This window comes from Lithobates pipiens, unplaced genomic scaffold (genome assembly GCF_037356315.1).
Source record: "Lithobates pipiens isolate NorthernLeopardFrog02 unplaced genomic scaffold, aLitPip1_a1.2 Scaffold_13, whole genome shotgun sequence".
Lineage (NCBI taxonomy): Eukaryota > Metazoa > Chordata > Amphibia > Anura > Ranidae > Lithobates > Lithobates pipiens.
In genome coordinates, this window is record NW_027507718.1 from 387,197,735 (window position 1) to 387,221,337 (window position 23,603).

Below are 23,603 nucleotides of genomic sequence, written 5' to 3' on the forward strand. Positions count from 1 at the left end.
AGTTCCATTGTAGGACTAATTCAACTTATCCAAACAAAGAAAAATCCTTCCATTCAGCTGTGCATTAGATTGTTAGGGGAAATGGTGGCCTCCTTCGAGGCTGTCCCTTACATGCAGTTCTCAGTCAAGAACTGCTTCAAAACACCATCCTGTCGGTCGGGAATAAAAAGATTCAGGCCTTGGTTTTTTTCCAATACACTTGGCTCACGACGTAAGTCAGAGCCTAAATTGGTGGTTGCTATCCAGCAAAAGGGAAAAGCTTTTCTACCTGTATCCTGGAAGGTGTTAACAGATGCCAGCCTTCTAGGCTGGGGAGCAGCCCTGGAAGAAGATTCTGTCCAGGGGAGATGGTCCAGGTTAGAAGACCTTGCCTCAGGATTCAGTCCGACAAGACATACAATCACCAAAAAGAGGGGAATAATGTTCTGGCTTGGTCAGAACACAACATTCCTTGCCTATCAGCAATTTTAATTTCAGGAATAGAGAATTGGCAGGCGGACTACTTGAGTCGGCAACAATTATTTCCAGGAGAATGGTCTCTTCACCCTGACATCTTCCTAGCAATATGTCAGATATGGGGTATTCAGGACATGGACCTATTCAGGTCCAGGTTCAACAACAAAGTTGAGAACAAGGGATCCGCTAGCAGGCGGAACAGACGCATTAGTCTTCCCATGGGATCCGTTTTCACTGATCTATGCATTTCCCCCAGTTCTGCTACTTCCGCACCTTCACCGCAGGATTAAGCAGGAACAAAAGGAGGTGATTCTGGTGGTCTCAGTGGGTCCCAGAAGATCTTGATTTACGGAGATCATAAATATGGCAGTAGGAGTCCTTCGGACTCTGCCATTATAGCCAGACCTTCTCCCACAAGGTCCCGTATTTCATCCTACCTTACGGACGAAAAATTTAACAGGTTTGACTGTTGAATCCCACTTTATAAAAGATTGTAGTTGATGTCCTTCAGTAGTGTCTACTTTGATTAATGCCAGGAAGTCAGCTTCCAGAATCATTTACTATAGAGTCTGGAAGGCATATGTTTCTTGGTGTGGATCCAGGGGTTGGCACCCCAGGAAGTATGTCATAGGCAGGATCCCTGATTTCCTGCATATGGGATCTGAAAAATAAGCTGGCCTTGTCAGTGTTTTTTCAATGGCCTCTTGCTTCCCACTCTTGGTGCGTAGCTTGTTCAGGGAATAACATGGATTAAGCCTCCTATCAAGGCACTTCTAAATCCTTGGGATTTAAAATTAGTCTTATTGGCTTTGCAGAATCAGCCGTTTGAGCCTTTTTGAGAAATTCCCTTGGTTCTTTTGACAAGAAAGATAATCTTTCTGGTTGCCATTTCTTCTGCTAGAAGAGTATCGGAACTAGCGGCTCTGTCTTGTAAAGAGCCATATTTGATCATGCATAAGGATGAGATGGTTTTATGTACTCATCCTGAATTCCTACCAAAGGTGGTAATAGGTTTTCATTTAAACCAAGGTATTATTCTTCCTTCTTTCTCCCAGAGCCTCAATCTAGGGAAGAGAAGGCACTACATTCCCTTGATGTAGTAAAAGAAATCAGAGTCTATTTAAAGGCGACCGCTCAGGTTCGCAAAACACAAGTTTTGTTTGTACTGCCAGAGGGTCCAAAATCCACTATTTTCCGAATGGATTCGTCAAGTGATTGTTAAAGCTTCAGCTTAAAGAAGAAAATTCTTCCTTCCTTATGTTAGAGCACACTCATCCAGGGCGATTAGTGCCTCTTGGGTGGTGCATCATCAGGCCTATATGGCTCGGATCTGTAAGGCAGCGACTTGGTCTTCAGTTCATACGCTTATCAGATTTTATCAAATTGAGATTAAAGGTCATGAGGATATTACCTTTGGGCGCAGTATGAGTCCTCTGGCCTCCTGTTTTTTGTTGTCCCCCTCCCTTCAGTTGCCATTGCAATGGGACATCCCACATAGTAACTACTATGGCTCTGTTCCCCCTGATGTAAGAAAAGAAAACAGGATTTTTAAATCAGCTTACCTGTAAAATCCTTTTCTTTGATGTACATCAGGGGACACAGAAGTCCCTCCCTTCTTGGTATACACTTTTTATTGTTTGGCTACAAAACTGAGGACTCCCAGTAGTGGGAGGGGTTATATAGGGAGTGCACTTCTTGCCTTAGGGCGTGCCAGTGTCCATCACCTATCAGTGGCCCTATAACCCACATAGTAACTACTGTGGCTCTGTGTGCCCTGATGTACACCAAAGAAAAGGATTTTACAGGTCAGCTGTCTTAAAAATCCTGTTTTTCTACTTTTTGTTATAAACAAAATCCAATAAACTCAATTTTAGTCATACATTTAGGTCAAAATGTATTCAGCCACATGTCTTTGGTAAAAGAAATGTCAATAAGCGTATATTTATTGGGTTGCGCAAAAGTTATAGTATCTACAACCTAGGGTACATTTTCTGGAATTTACACAGCTTTTAGTTTGACTGCCTATCTCATTTCTTGAGGTGCTAAAGTGGTAGGGCAGTACAACCCCCCCCCCCCCCCCCCCCATGACCCCAATTTGGAAAGTAGACACCCCAAGGAAATTGCTAAGAGGCATGTTGAGCCCATTGAATATTTTATTTTTTGTCCCAAGTAATTGAATAATGACGACAAAAAAAAAAAGATTTTCCAAAAAGTTGTCACTAAATGATATATTGCTCACACATGGCATGGTTATTTGTGGAATTGCTAATCCATTTTACTGCTTCCCCTGAGTACAGGCATACCACATGTGTTGGGCTTTTTGGGAACCTAGCCGTGTACGGGGCCCCAAAAACCGAGCACTGCCTTCAGGATTTCTAAGGGCGTAAATGTTTGAATTCACTCCTCACTACCTATCACAGTTTTGAAGGCCATAAAATGCCCAGATGGCACCCACCCCCCCCCCCCCCCACAACGACCACATTTTGGAAAGTAGACACACCAAGCTATTTGCTGAGAGGCATGGTAGGTATTCTGCAGCTCTCATTTGTTTTTGAAAATGAAGAAAGAAAAACATTTTTTTTTTTTTTCTTTTTTAAATTTTCAAAACTTTGTGACAAAAAGAAGGTCTGCAAAATACTCACCATACCTCTCAGCAAATAGCTTTGGGTGTCTACTTTCCAAAATATGGTCATTTGGGGGAGTTTTGTGCCATCTGGGCATTCCATGGCCTCCGAAACTGTGATATGCAGTGAAGAGTGAAATCAAAAATTTACACCCTGGGGCGTGGTCTCGGCATGGAAGGGTGAACACACGTCTGCCCTGAGCTCCCAGACCGTGGCTCCTTGGCAGCCTACCAACACAGGATAATCCATCATTAAAGCTTCTCCACACTGCCCAGGAACCAGGAGGCTCGGCCGCTCTTATGGAGCAATTCCTTGTACCGATCCAGCCGGCCGCGTCCACACCGGATCCAGCCAAGATGGTGCAGACACCAGCCATGAGGACAGAAGCCAGCCAGCCCGCAGACGGAGGAGCAAGGTTTGACCGAGGCAATGACACGCCTCCCTTCTCCGCGTCCAGCGATCTTTCTCTCTCTCTCTCTCCCTGCCTCTCACTCCGCTGCGTAGTCCTGGAGGAGAGGCAGGCGGCTCCACACAGTGGGCTCCCGGAGACACGCAGTCCTCTCACTACCAAGCTTCCATACCTGGTGCATAGCTGCTTTATACACAGCACATACAGGACACAGTGAGTACTACCCCTTTAGCAGTGCCCTCACGAAAGTCCCCTGGTACACTCTTTAATGCACAGGCGCTATGGGCTCTACTGCAAAAACTTCCCACCAGGGGAGACCTTGACTCACTAGCCACCAGAATGGAGGCGGCACTCCGAGGGGAGCTTTCAGGCATCAAGCAAGAAGTAGCAGAGGTAGCCGCCTGGGTCTCCTCCATTGAAAATGACATGACAGTTCTCCGCCAAGACATTAATAAGCTACAAGTGGCACAGCTGCACCTGTTAGGTGACCTGGAAAAACGTAATCGTAGGTGTAACATCAGAATACGGGGTCTGCCTGAAGCCACTCAACAAGAAGACCTCAGCAACTGTGACTGCCATATTTAAGAATTGTATGGAGCACCCTCCAGAGACACTCATTGCAATAGAGAGGGTGCACAGGACCCTGGGACCCAGAGGCCCCACAGAGGACAGACCCAGAGACATCCTTTGTTGCCTACCCAACTACTCTGTAAAAGAAGACATCTTGCAATGAGCCTGGCACAGAGGTCATGTAGACTTTGATGGAGCTCAAATTACTCTTCTACCTGATGTTTCCAGAAGGACTCTCCAGATGCGCCACGGCATATAACCACTACTGGAAAAGCTTGGCGAACAAGAAATCACCTACAAGTGGGGCCACCCTTTCAACCTCATTGCTCACAAAGGAGGCCACTCATTTACCCTCTGACACCCCACAGATGTCCCCACTTTTCTCAACTCCCTGGGTTTTGCCCGCAGTGTCACTACCCAACTGGCTGTTGTTTGGAGGGAGAACAAACGGCACTAACCCCACAGCAAATCCAACGGGATGACCACAACGATCCTGACGCAATCGCCAGTCCCATAGCAGAAGACCACAGGCTCCTCGGGACAACAAGCCTTGAGCCCCTTAGATTTTATTCGCTCTCAGTTCGAAGGTCTTTCCCGGCATGTGAAGTCTCCCTCCATAAGTAAGGTCCACATTACTTTTTTTGTCGCTGTTTCCCCATCTGCAGTGGACCCAGGGGCCTGATGACTCTCCCCGGGAGTAATCCCTGGTCTCTCTAGACTGATTGTCACAGCCCCATGTTCTTGACTGCTCTTTGAGAAGACCGTACAGGATCCCTGGTTCAGAACTGACCTATGCAGTTATTGAAAAGACCTGCGGGACTTATCTGAGCAAGCCCCATTGTAGCCTATACTAGTCCAGCTAGTTTGTCAGAGATAACGAGCACTGAAACGTCCTTATGGTTTCCTTGGAGGCCATACTGTAAAGAAATGTGTATATACTTCCATCAACGTTACTGCTCTGCCAAAACTATTGTATTTTTACACCTGAATGTTTATTGTGGACCAGGGAATCCTGGTTGGGCCCGGATGGGCCTACACCATGGTGTGTGGGTGGGGCATGGCCTGAGTGCTCACTGTGGGGTTCCCTACTCACCTGTTCTTCATGTGCCACGTGGTAGGGCTCTATATGGGGGTAATTCGGGAATCACCCGGGTCACTATGACTTTCTCCTGTGGTTTTCATATATTGACCAGCAGGGTGGGGGGAGGTCTTTTGGAGGCTGTATGGCGGACTTCACTGTCCAACAGGATTAAATTGACCTGAGGTGCCATGGATGTTTTCCAGGGCGCAGGCTTCCCTCCTGCCTCCCCCTCCTGCCTATCCGATTTTCTTAAAACATTGACTTTTACATGAATATTAACGTTTGATAGTTATTAGTGATGTTTACCCAACTGAGGGGGGGCACGCTGCCACATCTGGTCTTAGGAGTTTGTTTTTTTTGCGGAAGAGGTTTATCCCTCTCCACCCATCCCTCCCATCCCCCTCTCCCTCCCTCCCACTGAAATTTATATCATGGAACGTTAAGGGTCTAAATGTACCAGAAAAACGCTCCAGCTGTCTGGCGGAACTCGGAGGCAAAGACCCCAAGTAGTGTTTTTACAAGAAACAAACTTTTGGGCAGATAGGATCCCGAAGTTGAACAATAAACATTTCCCAACAGCATATCAGTGTGTCTCCCTCAACAGAAACGAAGGGCACAAGTATTTTCCTGGCTAACACTGTACCCTGGCAGCTGTTGGACCTCCATACTGACCAAGAGGGTAGATACCTTTTTGTTAAGGGTATACTACAATCACAAACATTCACCCTTGCAAGCTTGTACTTGCCGAATGTAGATCAGATTTCATCACTTGAATCCTGCCTCTCTGCTTTAGCCTCCTTTGCAGAAGGAACTCTGGTACTAGGAGGCAATCTCAACCTTACCATTGATCCCCGACAGGACTCCTCGTCGGGCTCCTCAGCCTTATCCCTGAGATCTCGAAACCATATCAGAGACTTGTTGCATTCTCACCGGCTAGTTGACATTTGGTGTATCCTTCATCCGCAGGAGAGGGACTACACCTTTTTCTCATCAGTTCACGGTTCGTATTCTTTTCTTTTCTTAGTCTCCCATGCCACGATCCCTCTGGTCACTAGCGCCCAGATTGGACATATTGCACTCTCATACCACGCTCTGATCTCCATAGGAATGGCCCTACAGCACCCGACACCAAAAGCAACCACATGGCGACTTAACGAAACTCTCATTCAGGGCCCTGAGGTTAAAGAGGATATCATAAGAGAACTAGAATTTATTTTATTTTTTTTGAGAACAATAAAGACTCAGTCCCTAATCCTCCCTCTACATGGTCTGCACATAAGTGCTACATTAGAGAAAGGCTCATTAAGCATGGTCACAGACTCAAGGAAGCCAGAGCAAAAACGCTGTCCGACTTACTTGCGAAACTCCATGACTACAAAAAACTTCACAAAATACACCCAGATAAGATTCTCGAAGAAAGAGTCATTAACCTTCGAGAACATTCCCTTTTTCCAATCTAAAACCAGCCTTCTAAAAGCACGCAGAACCTTCTATGAGTACGGAGACAAATGTAGTAGAACGCTAGCAAACTCCATTCAAACTCAATGCAACTTATCTTGCATCCCATCACTGTCTACTCCCACAGGACTTAGAACTCATGATTCCATGGAAATGGCGGAGTCCTTCTGTGCTATGAGGCTCTTTATAACCTACACCCCCACCCCTCTGCGGACCGGGTTCAGGATAGGGTGGAGACAATAGATGCCTACCTTGGGGCAGCTGATCTGCCTTCTCTCAGTGCTGAGAAGGTAGATCTGCTCTACAACTAATAACGACAGAAGAACTAGCGTAAGCCATAGCGGGGTCTCCTAGGGGGAAAGCGCCTGCCCCTTGCCTACTTCAAATCATTCCAAGCTCAGTTAGCAACCCACTTCGTCACCGCCTTTAATGCAATATTAGACAATCATAACATGCCACAAGACCTTCTGCGAGCGAGCATCACCGTTATACCTAAGCCTGAGAAGGATGATTAATTGTGATCTTACGTTGTTTACAAAAATCTTAGCCGAAAGATTAGGGTCCGTTCTCCAAAGTATAATCCCCCTGGATCAGGTGGGATTTATACGCAATCAGGAAGCTTGAGATAATACAATCAGGATGATAGACATAGTGGCAATGGCTAAACGTCTCAACACCCCATTCATCCTGTTGTCTACAGATGCCGAGAAGGCATTCAACAGGGTGAACTGGACTTTTCTCCAGGCCACCCTGCAACGCCATGGCAGGCCGATCCCAATTATGTCTTGGATCTCTGCCCATTGACTCTGGTCCCTTTGCTATAAGCAATGGAACGAGACAAGGATGCCCCCTTTCCCCACTCCTCTTTATACTCTCTCTGCAACCCCTTCTGCAACACGTCAGGCTTAACCCCGACATCAAGGGGTTTCAAACTGGCTTGTACCACCACAAAATAGATGTCTATGCAGAAGACCTTTTGTTATACATCCGAGAGCCGCATACCTCTATACCGGTCCTATCAGAGATACGTCAATATGGGGATCTGTTGGACTTTAAAATCAACCTACAAAAGTCTGAAGCACTCAACGTCTCCATGTCACCCAGTTCTCAGGCTTGCCTTGGTGACAACTTTCCATTCCGGTGGTCTCCTCAGGCAATCCAAAATTTAGGCACTAAAATTGCATCTGATTTACAACTCGCCTACCAAATCGATTTTCAACCTCTTCTGAACCGTTTTTCCTCTGACTTAGACAGATGGAAGAACTTGGCAATATCATGGTTTGGTAGATGCAACGTTTTAAAGATTAATGTCATGCCTAGGCTGCTCCTACCTCCTACAAGCACTGCCAGTTAGGATACCACAGAGTTTCTTTCGTAAACTGCGCTCAATTATTGGCAAATACGTGTGGCAAGGGCAAACCAGTGTGGCTTAGGAGATCACTACTGCAGTGGTTAAAAAGCAGAGGAGGGGTGGGTCTTCCTAACCCTTCCTTATACTATACTGCAATTCACATGAACAGAGTAGTGGACTGGTGCATTCTCCACATAACCTGAGGATCCGCCTAGAACAGGAACAATTTAGTGCCAATTCCTCTCGTGGGCTTACCTTGGAGCGGATCTCGTGTTTCCCAATTAGGCTCCTCACATCCATTAATCAAACCCACTCTGCAGGAGCTCCACAGATATTTCAGGATAGCAGAAACGGCAAGCTTTCCTTCTTCGTTGACGCCCATAATTGGGCACCCAGACTTTGTACCAGGTCTCTCGGATAGTTCCTTCTGGATTCAGCCAGAACAGAGACTGATTAGAGCCTCCTCTTTTCTTGGCCCCTCAGAATGGGTGGACCTCACAGGCCTATATCCTACCCTTAATTCTTCTATTTTGGGTAAATGGAAGATTTCTCAACTTTTACACTTCGTCCGATCTCTCCCTGATAACTGCTGTTTTCGTAGACAGCCAATGCCCTTTGAGGATCTGTGCCTGGGAGATGAACCCATAAGGAAATCTCTCTCTCTTTCTTACAACATCCTACTTGCCCACACATCTCAACATGATCCCCCATACCTGGGGAAATAGGAGAGAGATCCTAACGTCACATTCACAGAGGAACAAAAGAACCGTATTCTTTTTGCACACAAATCATCCCTGTGTAGCAAATATCAAGAGATCACTTACAAGATTTTGACACGATGGTACAGGACTCTGTCTGTACTTGCGTCAATATTTCCAGGACATAGCCCATTGTGTTGGAGGTGTGGTAATCAAGCTGGCACACTTCTTCACATCTTTTGGAAATGCCCAGAGTTAACCCTTTTTTGGAGGCAGGTATTACAGATCACTCACAAGATTATGGATGTTTCCCTTCAGGATAATCCAGCAGCGGTACTCCTAAACCTAGTCCCCATGTCTTGCAAGAGATACAGAAACACCTCCTGAATGCAGCCAGGGCATGCGTCCCCAATGTATGGAAGCAACGATCTCCACCGGTGGTATCACAATGGTTTGCAAGGGTGTGCGACATACAACGGGTGGAGCAGCTCGCAGCTACCCTAGGGGATAGAGAGGAAGAACACAACACTCGCTGGACACACTGGGATTTGTTCAGTTTTTCAGATGAATATAAATCCTACCTATGATGACTTGTTCTATGGGAAATTGAAGCTAGGGGCCGTCGACCCCACCGGAACCCCCTGTCCCCCCTCCCTACTCTCTCCTACTCCTTCCTTACTCTTTATCTATTTTATGTTAATTTTTTTATCTTTTTCTCTCTTTCCCCTTGGACACCCCTGGTGTCATCTACTCTGTTTTACTATAAAAGAGAAAAACCCTTTGGACAGCGGTAATCCTTTAGTATTGCCCCTGCAGAATCAGGAACTAGAGCCACACCTTAGATGAGGAGAGATGAGCTCATGCCAAATAAGCAAGGCGCTCCTGCCAAATAAAGTCCATTTTAGCCTTCAGGTGGTCTCTTTCTTTCATTAATGCTTCTAAACACGGGCCTATATAAGACAAATGAAAATAACCTTATTTTAGGACTGAGAGTTCCTTTTACGGTTCAGGCTAAGTTACAGGTTATAACTGCTGTGAAATCCCTAGACCTAAACTCCTGATTTAATATAACGATGGTATGGAGCCATAAAAGTTTTTCTTTCTCTCCCTCTCTAATCTGGGTTGATTTTTCTGAAGAATTGCTTGTTTTGCTCATAACTAGGGGTGCAACAGATCGGCACCAATCCGCAATCTGTAACGGGTCACCCCGCTCGGATCGGCACATGCCGCGACCCACGGAGCGATCCGCGGTCTTGGCCTTAGGAAAGGCCGTGGCTTCTGCCTAGTTCCGGAGCAGTGGCCATCTTGATGCACCCGTTGGCGTTTACAATGTGATCACTCCGTCAAATGACAGAGCGATCACATTGTAAACGCCAACGGGTTTAACTGTGGTGGTGAAATCACCTCAGACAGCGCTGGAGTCACGGCTTTATGTATCGTGGGAACAAATGATCTAGCTGTCAAGATAAATAAATCCGCTCTGCAGCTGAATGGCGTACCTGAAAACAAAAAAATGCTTAACAATAAAACAAAGTAATCAGTAAAATATAAAAAAATTGCATACCTGAAAAGCAAACATGATAAAACATAATAACAATAAAACATTCCAGAATAAAATACGGTAAAAAAGAGCAGAACACAAGAGAATAGAGAGAGAGAGAGAGAACAAATATTTTTTTTTTCTTTTTTTTTGTGTGGTGTGTTTTTTATTTTTTGTAACTGTAACCGGTTCCAGGTTCAGGTCTCTGTCAAAATGCGATGGCATCTTGGGAGACCCTGTGAAAGTGTGCCTAGTCTGTGCAATGCTTTACCCTTCGCTAATACTCAACTAGTGTATGATAGCATTCAAAATATTCACCAATGCAAAGACCAGGATTGTCAGGACAGTGGGGACAATAACAGGTGTCATGCCTATATCCGCACTTGCTGCAGACACAACATCTTCTTTGGGGGTTTATTGGGTAGGGGTACTCGGGAGGACATAAAGAAAATGCCTCTCATGCAGCCAGGTTACTGCATTTGGTTGGGGAAGGTGAGGTGGAGCACCGTCTGGATACAGAAGGGCTCTGACGATGTCTTCCTGGAATTCAAGGAAGGATCCAGTCCATCCTGAATCTTTGTATAGCACATGAGCGTTCAGCAAAGCCAATTGAAATAAACAGACACTTTTTTATTGTACAAGCATATGACCTTACGGCAACTAGGTATGGCGCCAACAACTGGTTGTTGAGGTCCCCCCTCCATATTTTGGTTACCATCATAGACACAAAGGGGTTTCTCCACAACACTAGTCGCCGTAGTAATTTGGACCGTCGTGCCTGCATGAAGGGAGGTAAGAACGAAAACATTCTTTCTTATTATTCCTCCACTTCACAGCAAGCAAGGTATTACACTTCAAGCAGGCTCTCTCCCCCAGTCTAAGATGGGAATCTACAAGCCACTGAGGAAAGCCCCGGCGATTAGGTCGCACGGTGCCACATGCTCCAATCTGATGATCAAACAAGTGACTAAAAAGTGTCACGCTTGTGTAATAATTGTCCACGTACAAGTGGTACCCCTTTCCGAATAAGAGTGACGCCAAGTCCCACACAATCTTGCCAGCGCTTCCTATGTAGTCAGGGCAGTTTGTCAGCTCTACCTGACTATCTTTGCCCTTGTAAACCATAAAACGACATATATAGCCTGTGGCCCTGTCACAGAGCTTATCTTGACCTTGTATCTGGCACGCTTGCTGGGAAGGTACTGTTTGAATGACAAGCAGCCAGAAAACTTAATCAGGGACTCATCAACGCAGACGACTTGATGGGGAGTTAACAAGTCTGCAAAACGTTGGTTGAAGTGGTTTACGAGGGGGGGGGGGATCTTGGTGAGGCGAAGAAGAAGATTGGGGTCTGGTACGCTTGACCTTGGCAGGGAACACAACTCCGTCGTCAGAGCTATCTATCCTGTATCTGTCCTCTACAGGATCGTATTCTGAGCCTGAATCTGACAGAGGAGCGACTTCCTCTTCACTATCTGTCATGCTCAGAAACGTGTAGGCCTCTTCACTAGTGTACCTTCGATTTGCCATTTTGGGCTCTAAATTTAGTGGTACACTAGTGAGACTCCCAGGTAAAAAATCTCCTAGGCTGTTAGCGACTGTATCAAAACACTACCAGATAAACTGTTAGCAATAGCAGGGATCAGGCCTGACTCTGAATGCTGCAGTTATGTGTTTAGTGTTTTGTAAGTGACAGTGATCGTTCAATACTGCACTTGGGTGGGCTGGGCGGAGGGGCAAAACGCAGGTGCTAGCAGGTATCTGGGCTGATCCCGCTAACACTGCGTTTTTGGGAACCCTAAACTGCTGGGGACGCTAGTATAGATCTTATCAGATATTGATCCGTTCAGATACTATACCACTAAGGAAGGCGCTATAAAAAGCTGACGGTGAACCTAAATACTTAGCTGCCTAACTAGCATCACCTGTGACACTAATACAGCGATCAGAAAAGCGATCGCTTAGTGACACTGGCGTTGGGGGGGTGATCACAGGGTTAAACCTTTGTTAGGGGGTACCCTAGGCCTAAAGGGGCCTACCACTAACTGCCCTACCACTTATTACAGTCACAAATGACACCAATGCAGTAATCAGTAAAAAAAAAAAAAAACTGCTATTGGTGTCACTGTGGCAGGGGTTGCAGGGAGGTGATTGAGGGGTGAAAAGTGTGCCTGCATGTTCTACTGTAAGTGTAGTGTTGTGCAACTCACATTGATGTCTTCTCTCCTCGGGAGCTGGAACGAAAAGGCTCCACAAGGAGAGTTTACAGTTTACCAGTTTCCCATTCCCCGGGCACGACCGCGAGGGGGTGGCCATGAATCATTGGCCTCCCCCTCAACATGGATCGCTCCTGGGTCAATGCCAACTGCTTCGGGCACTGGCGGGGGGGCTAGATGCGCCCCACCCATGGGAGGCAAGTAACGTACCCATACCCATTACTTTGTCTGCCCATGCTATTCTGTTGACGTATATGGTCCTGAGGCAGTCGGCATCTCTAATGTTAGAGATTTTCACTTCCTCATTCGCAGTAGCAGTGTAGTGTTGGATTACACTGGGAGACAGCTGATTGGAGGAAAGGCACACACCCCTCTCCAGATAGGCAGAGATTTTCAGAGTAAAGCAGCTTTCTGCTAATCTATTTATAGCATCCTCCCTGACACAAATTTCAGGCTGGTTTTATCTCCTGTGTCTGAGAACTTATCAGAAGTTATCATGCTGATAACAGAAGAACGAAGCAGGAGAAAGCCACTGGACTTTGAAGAGAGATAAGAAAAAACTGCATACATATGTGCCCAGCTCAGATCTCATGGGAGTTTACATCCACTTTAATGTACTTTTTTTATAGTGATGAAACATTGTGGTCGCAGGGTGCCTCAATTATAGATAGGAATCTCAGTAATACTGTTACTGCACATGCACCAAGATTGTCACATTCATTAACCTCTTCCCGCACGTTGGCTGTCAAATGACAGCTGGGTGACACGGCTCTCGTTCTGGGTGGACGTCATATGATGGCCGCCCAGAACGACCCCTCTCCCACACCCCCGGGGGCTCACAGTGCGGCGGCCGCGCCGTGTTGCTAGGGCACAGTGCAACCACGATCTGTGTAAAGACCGGCGGCTCTTTAACCATGTGATTAGCTGTGTCCAATCACAGCCGGTCACATGAAAACACAGAGATGTCGGTAATTGGCGATCCTCACCTCACACTGACAGAGTGTGAGGAGAGGAGAGCCGATCAGTGGAATCTCCTCACAGAGGACATATAGGGGTGGAATCAGGGCACTGATAATAAGTGCCCTGATTACAATTAAGTACCACCAGTGCCAGAATTGTGTGCCCACAAGTGCCAGCAATCTGTGCCCACAAGTGCCACCAATCTGTGCCAGCAATCAGTGCCCACAATTGCCAGCAATCAGTGGCCATTAATGATGCCAATCAGTTCTGGCTATCAGTGCCACCCATCAATGCTGATCTCTGCTGCTCATTGATGCCACCCATCAATGTCCATCAGTGCCACATATCTGTGACCACCAGTGCCGCCTGTATGTGCCCAGTGCCACCGATCAATGCCCATAAGTGCGGTATATTCGTGCCACCTCATCAGTGCAGCCTATCAGTGCTGCCTCATCAGCGCCCATCAGTGAAGGAGAAAAATAAAAATGACTTATTTACAAAATCTACTGACAGAAACTAAGAAAAACTTTATTTTTTTCAATATTTTTGGTCTCTTTTTTTTAAGGAAAAAATAAAAAAACCCATGAGTGATTAAATACCACCAAAAGAAAGCTCTATTTGTGTGGAGAAATATCCATAATCCTAAAACCCTCATACCCCTGGTGGGCATGTATCAGTATAAAAAACCTTGCTGTAAAACTTGTTCGTTTTTTTTAACATGGGCAAAAATATTTTCATAAGGGCAAAACATACCCTATAGACCGCTTTTATAATTGTTCATCCGATTTTGTTGTGTATGGCCTTGTCTGCCCCTGTGGGTTGATCTACGTTTCGCAGCCAGCACCAACGACTCATTGAGTGTGGCAAGGACATGAACAGCGTTCCTCTGCATTTTGTTGAACATCACAAAAAGTCCATCATCGGCCTCCAAGTTTGGGTCGTCAAGCAAATTCCCAAATCGATGACAGATGCAGAGTGCTTTAAGAAATTATGCGCTAGAGAGACATTCTGGATATATTGTGAATTAATAAATATTAGTGCGCTAAAATCAATGAAGTGGTCAAAAAATAACACAACACTGTGTCTACACTTTACATGGACTCATAAGGATCCATCCTACACCGATATCCATATAAAGTGCTCTAATGCATATATATGTGCAAAATAGTACATAAATAAAGCGCCCAATGTGCATGTAAAGTGCAATCCTCTTATGTACCCACTTATATAAACTTCAAGTAAAGTGCTATTAACAGGATTAATAAATGATCAGATAAAGTGCTATAAGTGCTGAAAAAAAGGAGGGGTGTGCGTATAGATATCCCAAACAGCCCCTAATTCCACATTTACAATACAAATTACATAGACTTCATACAAAAATTACTTAAGATACTAGATCTTGCTGCCCCAAATGTAAAAAATATGCTTTCAGTGCTACACACTGATAAACAAATGATCGTCCTAATTATCAAAGATAAGGTGCTATCGTGCATAAAAAGATGCCATAATATCAATCAGAGTAATAACAGTCAGAGTAAACCTATTCATCTCATTTGAAACGCCGCTATTCTCTGCAACCAGCTCCTTATTTTTTCCCTTGAGGATGTCACATGACCTGTGATGCAACGCGTTGGGAGGAGGAGGCAAGTGGCGTGGAGCCTTCGGTTTACGGGGAGGCTGTGAGGAGGAGTGCTTACCTGATGCTCTATCAGAGGCGTGTACACAGCACGGGGTTTGTGAGTAGGAACATTTAAAGCAGCACAATAACATTGCGTGTTTGCAGTATAACACGATTGTGGTCCTTTTGTGTTCTCTTGCATGTATGCAAGCGGTGGAATAATCTGCATATAAATTGGAAGGAAAATATGTATAAAGATCAAGAGACCAGCGGATGATGTTATGAAGTAGCAAAGGGGCTGCAGTATAACAGAACAAATAAGGATAGCACCTTATCATTGATAAGATCTATTATCTTAAGTAATTTTTGTATGAAGTCTATGTAATTTGTATTGTCAATGTGGAATTAGGGGCTGTTTGGGATATCTATACGCACACCCCTGCTACCCCTGCTACCCAGTCAATAGCATATTGACATCCGGGAAGTGGCTCTGTTATCCTGACTGGGTGTCATATGAAGTCCAGCAGGATAACATGCCAGCACGCCCATGGGGGCACACAGCGATCGCTAGTGCGGCGTGTCAGAGGCTTCTTACCATGTGATCAATCACAGCTGATCATAGAGTGAACCAGGAAGTGCCGGTAAACGGCATTCCTTGGTTCGCGCAAACAGGGAGAGCCAATCACGGCCCCCTCAGATGTGCCAATCACAATGTGCTAATAACTGCCCACAGTGTCCCCATAATAAAAAGACTCACAGTGCCAATCAGTGCCCAGCAGTAACACCTGTCAGTAACACATCAGTACCTTATCATCAGTGCTGCTCATCAGTGCCAATCAGCACCACTTATCAGTGCCGCCTGTCAGTACCGCCTATCGGTGCTGCATATCAGTGCTGCCTATCATTACCCATCAATTCTACATATTGGAGGCTCCTCATCAGTGCCACCTTATCAGTGCTGCCTCAACAGTGCCCCTCAGTGCAGGGGAAAACAACATTTTATGACAGAAACTGAGAAAAAAAAATTCAAACATTTTGGTCTTTTTTTAGTTTGTTTGTCAAAAAATAAAAAACACAGAAAGCTCTATTTGTGGGAAGAAAATTATAAAAACTTACTTTGGGTACAGTGTTGACCACGCAATTGTCATTCAAATTGCGACAGATCTGAAAGCTGAAAATTGTCTTGGGCAGGAAGGGGCGAAAGTGCCTGGTATTGAAGTGGTTAAAAATGTTTGCAGAGAGTTTTGATCTGTGCCAAGCTTTTGAAAGATAGTAATTGTAGTATCTGACTTTTTGCATCAAAATCCTAAACTGAGCAAAAGATCAAGCTGTATGACTGCTGAGAAGCACAGGCTTGAGGCCAAAATCAACCTTAACCATTAACCTTGCCCAAAGAAGATCTATATTTATGTTGGAAAGAGCTAAGTCTAGACCTTTTCTGGAACTTTTTGTTTAAAAGTTTAAATCTGTATTTTGAGCTAGAAAATCACTTAGAACCCCTAAACATATATATATATATATATATATATATATATATATATATATATATATATATAGATATATATATAATATATATATATCTATATATATAAAAAATATATAATTTCATGAATGAAAAAAAAACACTAAAGTTAGCCCAATTTTTGTTTTTTATGTGAAAGATAATGTTACACCGACTAAATAGATACGTAACACGTCCTGCTTTAAAATTGCGCACACTCATGGAATTGTGACAGACTACGATACTTAAAAATCTCCATATGTGATGCTTTAAATTTTTTTTAATGGTTACCAGTTTAGAGTTACAGAGGAGGTCTATTGCTCGAATTATTGCTCTCGCTCGCAGCAATACCTCACGTGTGTGGTTTGACCACTGTTTACATTTGCAGATGCGACTTATGTATGCATCTAACCAAACTATAAACAGTTTATGAAACCCATCAAAAACTAAATAAAGTTGACAAGATATACGAAAAGCAAAGTGGGTAACCACTAAGGATGGTAGAGGTTAGGAAGGTAAGGGATCTTGAAGGTGATAACAAGGAAGTTAAAGGATGGTATGGACCTCATACCATCATTGAACCTACCCAGCTTTAAGATCCAATAAGTCTCTTAGTTACATAACTTCCTGAATCTCTCACCTTCCACAAGACTAGAGGGTATAGATTGAATAGTTCGAAGCAGAGAGGAATCACCACTATGACATAGGGCAAAGTGGCATGAGATACTAAATATTGAGGCCCTGTTTTCTACATCTTTTCTATGTTTCCCAAATCTTGTACGCAGGGGCCTAATGGTGCGCCCTACATAGCACAAGTTGCATGGGCAGATGATCAGGTAATTGATGTAGTTAGATGAACAAATCAAAAATGCATCTGTTGGATACACCCTGCCATTCTTATCTGTAAATTTTTTTTTGCCCATGCTGGACATTCACACATAAAAAAGGGAAAAGAAGGAAGGCGCACTGACCTTGTACATTACCAATGACAAATTTTTATTTAAAGCATAAAAACAATGTTTATACCAGGGGTCTCAAACTGGTGACCCTCCAGCTGTTGCGAAACTATCATGCTTCTGTCTGTGAAAGTAATGCTTGCAACTGTCAGCCTAGCAAAGCTTCATGGGACTTGTAGTTTCACAACAGCTGGAGGGCCGTCTGTTTGAGACCCCTGGTTAATACTCACAAACAGTCCGTTTAGGCTCTGAGGAAAAGGGTACGCCCTTGAAATGCGTCAACCATTTAGGATATCATCTGATCCTCATAACATCAGGTCCAGATTGCCGGTGTTCAGAGATGCTGTTATACTATTTGACAAGCCTTAACTTCCTGTTTGTGAGTATAAACATTGTTTTTATGCTTTATATAAAAATTTGTCATTGGTAATGCACAAGGTCGGTGCGCCTTCCTTTTCCCTTTTTTTCTAATTATAAGAATACCCATTATTCTGAGGAGGGCCGCAAGACTATAGGCATTGCTTGAAGAGTTGGTCGCATCACATATTAGAGACTATACACCATAGGAGATTATTTTTGGACATTCACACATGCCAGGCACTTTTTTTTTTGCAGAACACTGAAAAATGCCTTTGATAAGAAAAAAAAGATGGGGAACCTGTCCAAAGAAGACAGACCTCTCTCCTTCACTTTGCGCAGAGTGGTAATATTTTTAATGTTCCTAGCCTTCTTGTAGACCAGGTTGGGGGCTTCCAGAATATATTTCAATTTTGGGTCATTATAAAGGACGCACCAATGCTTGGAGATAATTCTTCAGGTTGCCCAATTCTTATCATTATATTGTGTGACAAAAAGGCCTCTTTTTAGGTGATGGAAGATGTCAAACAAAACCAAAGAAAATTCCCAGCCCAACTTATCAAGCAGCCTGCAACCAACCGAATTGTCCTAACAGTTTGCGTTATAAAAACAGGGGTTTAGTTAGCACCATAAAACATAGTATAGGCGAGTTGCTGCAACCTCCCACTGTGTTCCCGCTTGTATAGACAATGTTGCAGTAAAGAATGAAGTTGCGCAAGCTCCGTGTTGTGGTGTGTATCATAAAATCATATACAATTCATACACTGGTGTAAATGGATAAAGTGTATACAGTGCAGTCCATCTATAGGTGCAAATTAATAACTCCCAAATATGTGTCAGTTTATAATCCAGTGGCGATGTTTCTGAATAATTACCTATTCCCAAGTACATTGCTTCTTAAGTGAACATAGATAAACGTAGTGGTGTGTTTTCCCTCCTGGTGACACCTCTGTGCTCACAGAACTCTCACCTTAGTGAGTAATCAAATGCGCTTTTTGATTACTATGAATCTCAGGTTGATGTTCCACCAATCCTATTCATGCTTAGGGCGATGTTCCTCCAGTCCTGGCTCGGTTCCTGGTCTTTCTAGTGCATTTAAAGGTATTAAGTGATTCCCTTGTTGTGGTCCCTTTTAAGGCTCCGTTCACCACACAGTATTCATACATTAAAGTAAGCAAAGTGACCTCCCATAGTGTAGTAGTTAAAATTGCAATGTTTATTAAAAAATAGTAACTCTTACTTTCAGTTTGATAAAAGATGCTTGGTACTGCGTGTACCACAGACTTATACAGTCACTTCCGGTTCAGCAATGCCCTACGTGTTACGTCACGGCACTTGACTTCAACAGGTGTGGGAGCTCCTAGAAGTTAGCTTGAAAGGTGTGTTGGATCTGATTATGGACTGTTGATCGTGGTGAAATTCAAGATCCAGATGTCACGCTTACCCCTAATGCAGATGGTCAGACACTATAGCTAGCTACTGTGTTCTTCACCTATAGCAGCCCCCTTTCCCATAAGACAAGCAGGCCTACCAGAAATCAGTTGCCCCCAAGACTTAAATACAATGCTATAGTGCCTGGCCACCACACCAGGGCATGCACGAACTGAGCAAATCAGACAGCTACTTGCAGTTGGCAGACAGGCAGAGTGGTTCAATGACAGTCCAGGTTAAAGGCAGGCAGAGTTCTGAGAATAGTCGATATCCGATACCAAGGTCATACACAGAGAAAGGCAGACAAACTGGCAGCCTGATCGGGTATTACACACTCTATGACGGGCATGAGATTGCAGACTTGGCTAGCTTATAACAAGTTTGGTCTCCACCCAGACTCTGGCCACAATCAATCACCTTGCAGGTGGACGAACAGACCAGGAGAATGCCACAGCCAAAACCAGGATGCTGGATGCAGCAGCTATAATGAAGCATGAGCACACATACTACTGACACCAGAAAAATAAGTGTAGTGGGATCTGTGACTATCGTTAATTGGATCCCAAACTGATTTTTGTTGCAATATTGAAATAACTTCTAGATGGTTTTGGAATCACCCTGCCAGATGTTAATAACGTTGACTGGAAAAAAGGTTATGGGCCCAGATGTGGAGATCGTCTAATTCAAATTAGGTACTTTATTATTTAATCCCCGGGGGGTGGGGGGAGCTGTTGGGTAGACTGGCGAAGGGGGCATGTTGTCTCCAGAAACACATATGCCAGTATCCCTTGCGAGTAGGCAAAGTATACGGCGGTGTCTCTGTGTGGAGCTTCTACATTCCATAAGTGGCTTCAGTGACTGCAACTTCAGCGGCTTCAGCACTTCCCTGCAGCAGTGGAATCCGTTCCCTATACAGCAGTAGTGCCACATCCATCCATGGCTCAGACTTGGCCTCACAGTTATATGCCCTGAGTTTCTTGTGGTTGTGTGTGCATAACATTTGTTTTGCATTTAATAAAATCAATATACACTATATGTCTGGTTGGTGCCCCCCTCCTGTTTGTATTTCTGCAAATTCCAGGTTTCCAAGTCTGACTTGGGGAGGCATCCTTGTTTGAGACCCTGTTAGTACCTTATGTCTGGGTTTAGCTACACCCCTGGGGTTTGATTTACTGCCTAATACGATCATTCTTGTCATTTTTGTTTTCACTCTGATTCATCTAGATACATTGTTATTTGATGGTCAATGTGTAGAGTGTTTGGAGTTATAGGCTAAATTCACACTATAATCTGCTTCATATTAAGATCTGTTACAATTTATTCTGGTTCACCAATCCATTTATTCTTTACCTGATAATTTCTTCTTGGAGTTTTGTGATCCCCTGGTGGTGGATGTGTGGCAATTTTCTTCCATCTTCAGAATGACTCAGGCTGTACTGCTATACAACATAAGTTTACAGCACTGTAGATGTCCTAACTCCTCACTCTGTTCCTCTTTATGTACTTGCATGGTAGATTCTCACTCTTACAAGCTCTCCTCCAAGTCTGTCCTCCAGAGTCTTCAGTCCCATAACTAATAGGCTCCACCAAACCTCTCTGGACAGGAACCCTTGAAGCACACAAAAATAACCCAACCAGACTAGGTCTGGGCATGTGTTAAAATATATTTATTAATACTCTAATTAAAAAAAGTGATGAACAGGTTCACAATTATAATCCCACCGCCTAAATCAGTCCAGAGTCCTGGTTTCTAACTTTATTTTCTATTTCAGGTCTGTGTGGATCAGGCTAGTGCCTTTTTTTTTTTATAATCTGTTTTGATGGAGCATGGGTTTGGGAGATTAAGACAATATACAAGTAAATGCGCAGTGAGCCAGATCACTGGAAACTTTTTACACACACAGTGCAGGTAGCCTGAGACTATATAAACATGCTTTTAATCCAAACAGAGTCCGTATAATATATAGTCCATAAAGGATTTCTGACAGAGATGGGAATCTGGTGACAGGGAATTCATACACACAGGGCAGCCTCGAGGGAAACAGAAACATGTTCCAAACTACAAAAGAATACAAAAGGAGAGACGTCTCTGAGTGTAGATTTAAAAACTATTTTTAATTACACAAAGTTTAGCAACTCACATTTAGAAGGTTTAAAATGCGCAATTAATCCTGCCGGCTGGGGCGCTGAACGCTCAGGAAACCGGTCGCATGCCAGTGACGTCATCATCCTCCGCCTGCGTTCCACACCTCGCTCTGTCTCCATGACCAGCGACTTTCCACAGCAGCTTTCTGGACATGACAGTCTTCAGCATCCCAGCCGGCAGGATGAATGGACCGATCTGATGATCCCCACTCCCTGGATTGTTTTACCCATTGCACATTGTAAACCTTCTAAATGTGAGTTGCTAAACTTTGTGTGATTAAAAATTGTTTTTAAATCTACACCCAGAGGTGCCTCTCCTTTTGTATTCTTTGGGAGATTAAGACCAAGAGCGGTTTAGATATTAGTATGCCTAGTGCGCAGTTTAGCCCTTTCTGCTGTTTTTACATTTTTTGCACATTTATGATTTTAAAATCATTTTAGGCCAGAAGATTAGTTAAAACCCCAAAATATTATATATTTTCTGAAAGCAGGCACCCTGTGACATTTCTGAGCCTCTTTCAAAGTCTCAATCAGATTCTTCTGAATGTCTCCTGTAATGTAATTAATCTGCTGATAACAACAGGACTTAGCGTTAAGATAGGGAGATCATGAATAAAAATGAGATGATACCCAGTGTTTAACCGCTTGCCGACCAGCCACTGTCATTATACTGCGGCAAGGTGGCACGATCCCACGAATCGCCATAGCTGTTGGCTCGGGAACTCGCTATTGAGGGGGCGCGCACCACCAGTGGTGCACACATGTGCTCCCATTGGTCAGTGGGGAAGCCAATCAGCGGGTTTGGCAGATTCAATGTCTACCGGCCACCCCGTGATCGTTCCCCGCAGTGGCGGAACGGGGATCTACCTGTGTAAACAAGGCAGATCTCTGTTCTAGCAGGGGAGATCACACAGATCCTGTCTTTTTGCTAAGCAGGAAGATGGATCTGTGTGTTTCCCCAGACACATAGTCCCAAATACAGTTAGAAAGCACCTGCACGGAACCCATTTAACCCCTTGATCGCTTCTGATGTTAACCCCTTCCCTGCCATTGTCATTAGTACAATGTCAGTGCATATTTTTAGCACTGATTACTGTAAAAATGTCACTGGATCCCAAAAAAGTGTCAAAAATGGCCGTTAGGTGTCCGATCTGTCCACCACAATGTCACAGTCCCGCTAAAAATCACTGATAGCCACCATTACGATTTATTTATTTTTTTTACCAAAAATACAGTTAGTCTTTTTGCTCTTTTTTTGTTTTATAGCACAAAAAAATAAAACCCGCAGAGGTGATCACATGCCACCAAATGAAAGCTCTATTTGTGAGGAAGAAAGAACATCAATTTTGTTTGGGTACAGTGTCACAGTGCCATATAACAAAAAACGGCCTGGTCAGGAAGTGGGTAAATCCTTCTGGGGCTGAAGTGGTTAAGAAAAAATAATTTTGAGAAATGCAGTGATGTTTAGAACTGTTACAACAAATTCTTTTGTAGGAAGATAGCCAGCCCAGTTATCCTATAGATAACATACTAAACATAGAAGGTACTGCTCCAGAGTTTTATTGGTCCTCTGAAAATCAGAGAACAGATTAATTGTTACACCTGAAGCTAAGCAACAGCTTTTCCTGAATTTTGAAGTAAACTGCACTCCTCTGTCACATACCGCATCATCAGGATTTTCATGTAGTTTAACCAGATCAGCTCTTTGGACATACTACATTCACCCAAAGTGTGAACCTTTAATCACAGTAGCAGCCATCAGCCTGTACGGGTTTTGTTTAGCCATCTCATGGCTTAAAAGTGAGAGTGATGCCCCAGCTCCATAGCTGTCACTCAATTTTACCGAGCCTGCAGTGCGGTGCCTCGTCCCTCTCCCGCTGGAGACTTCTTCCTGTGATTTCCGGGCTCTCCCGCTCTTACCAGAGCCTGGAAACACAACTGCTGGCTAGGGGAGGGAGAGAGCTGTGAGACCGAGTCCAATAGCCATTCTTATACTCAAGTAGGATTGTGCAATTCATTTTGTAACAAATCGAAATTCAGCCAAATTTTGCATCGTTATAAATCGTTATTTTTTTTTCTGGCATTCGGATGCATCCAAATAAAAAAATAACGAATTACAATGAATACCAAAGAAATTGTAGCGGATACAACAAATTAATTCGACATGATTCGGTAATTCTTTAAAGATCTAATGAACCAAAAGGTCAGCTCAAAGTAAGTGTTATAATCCAA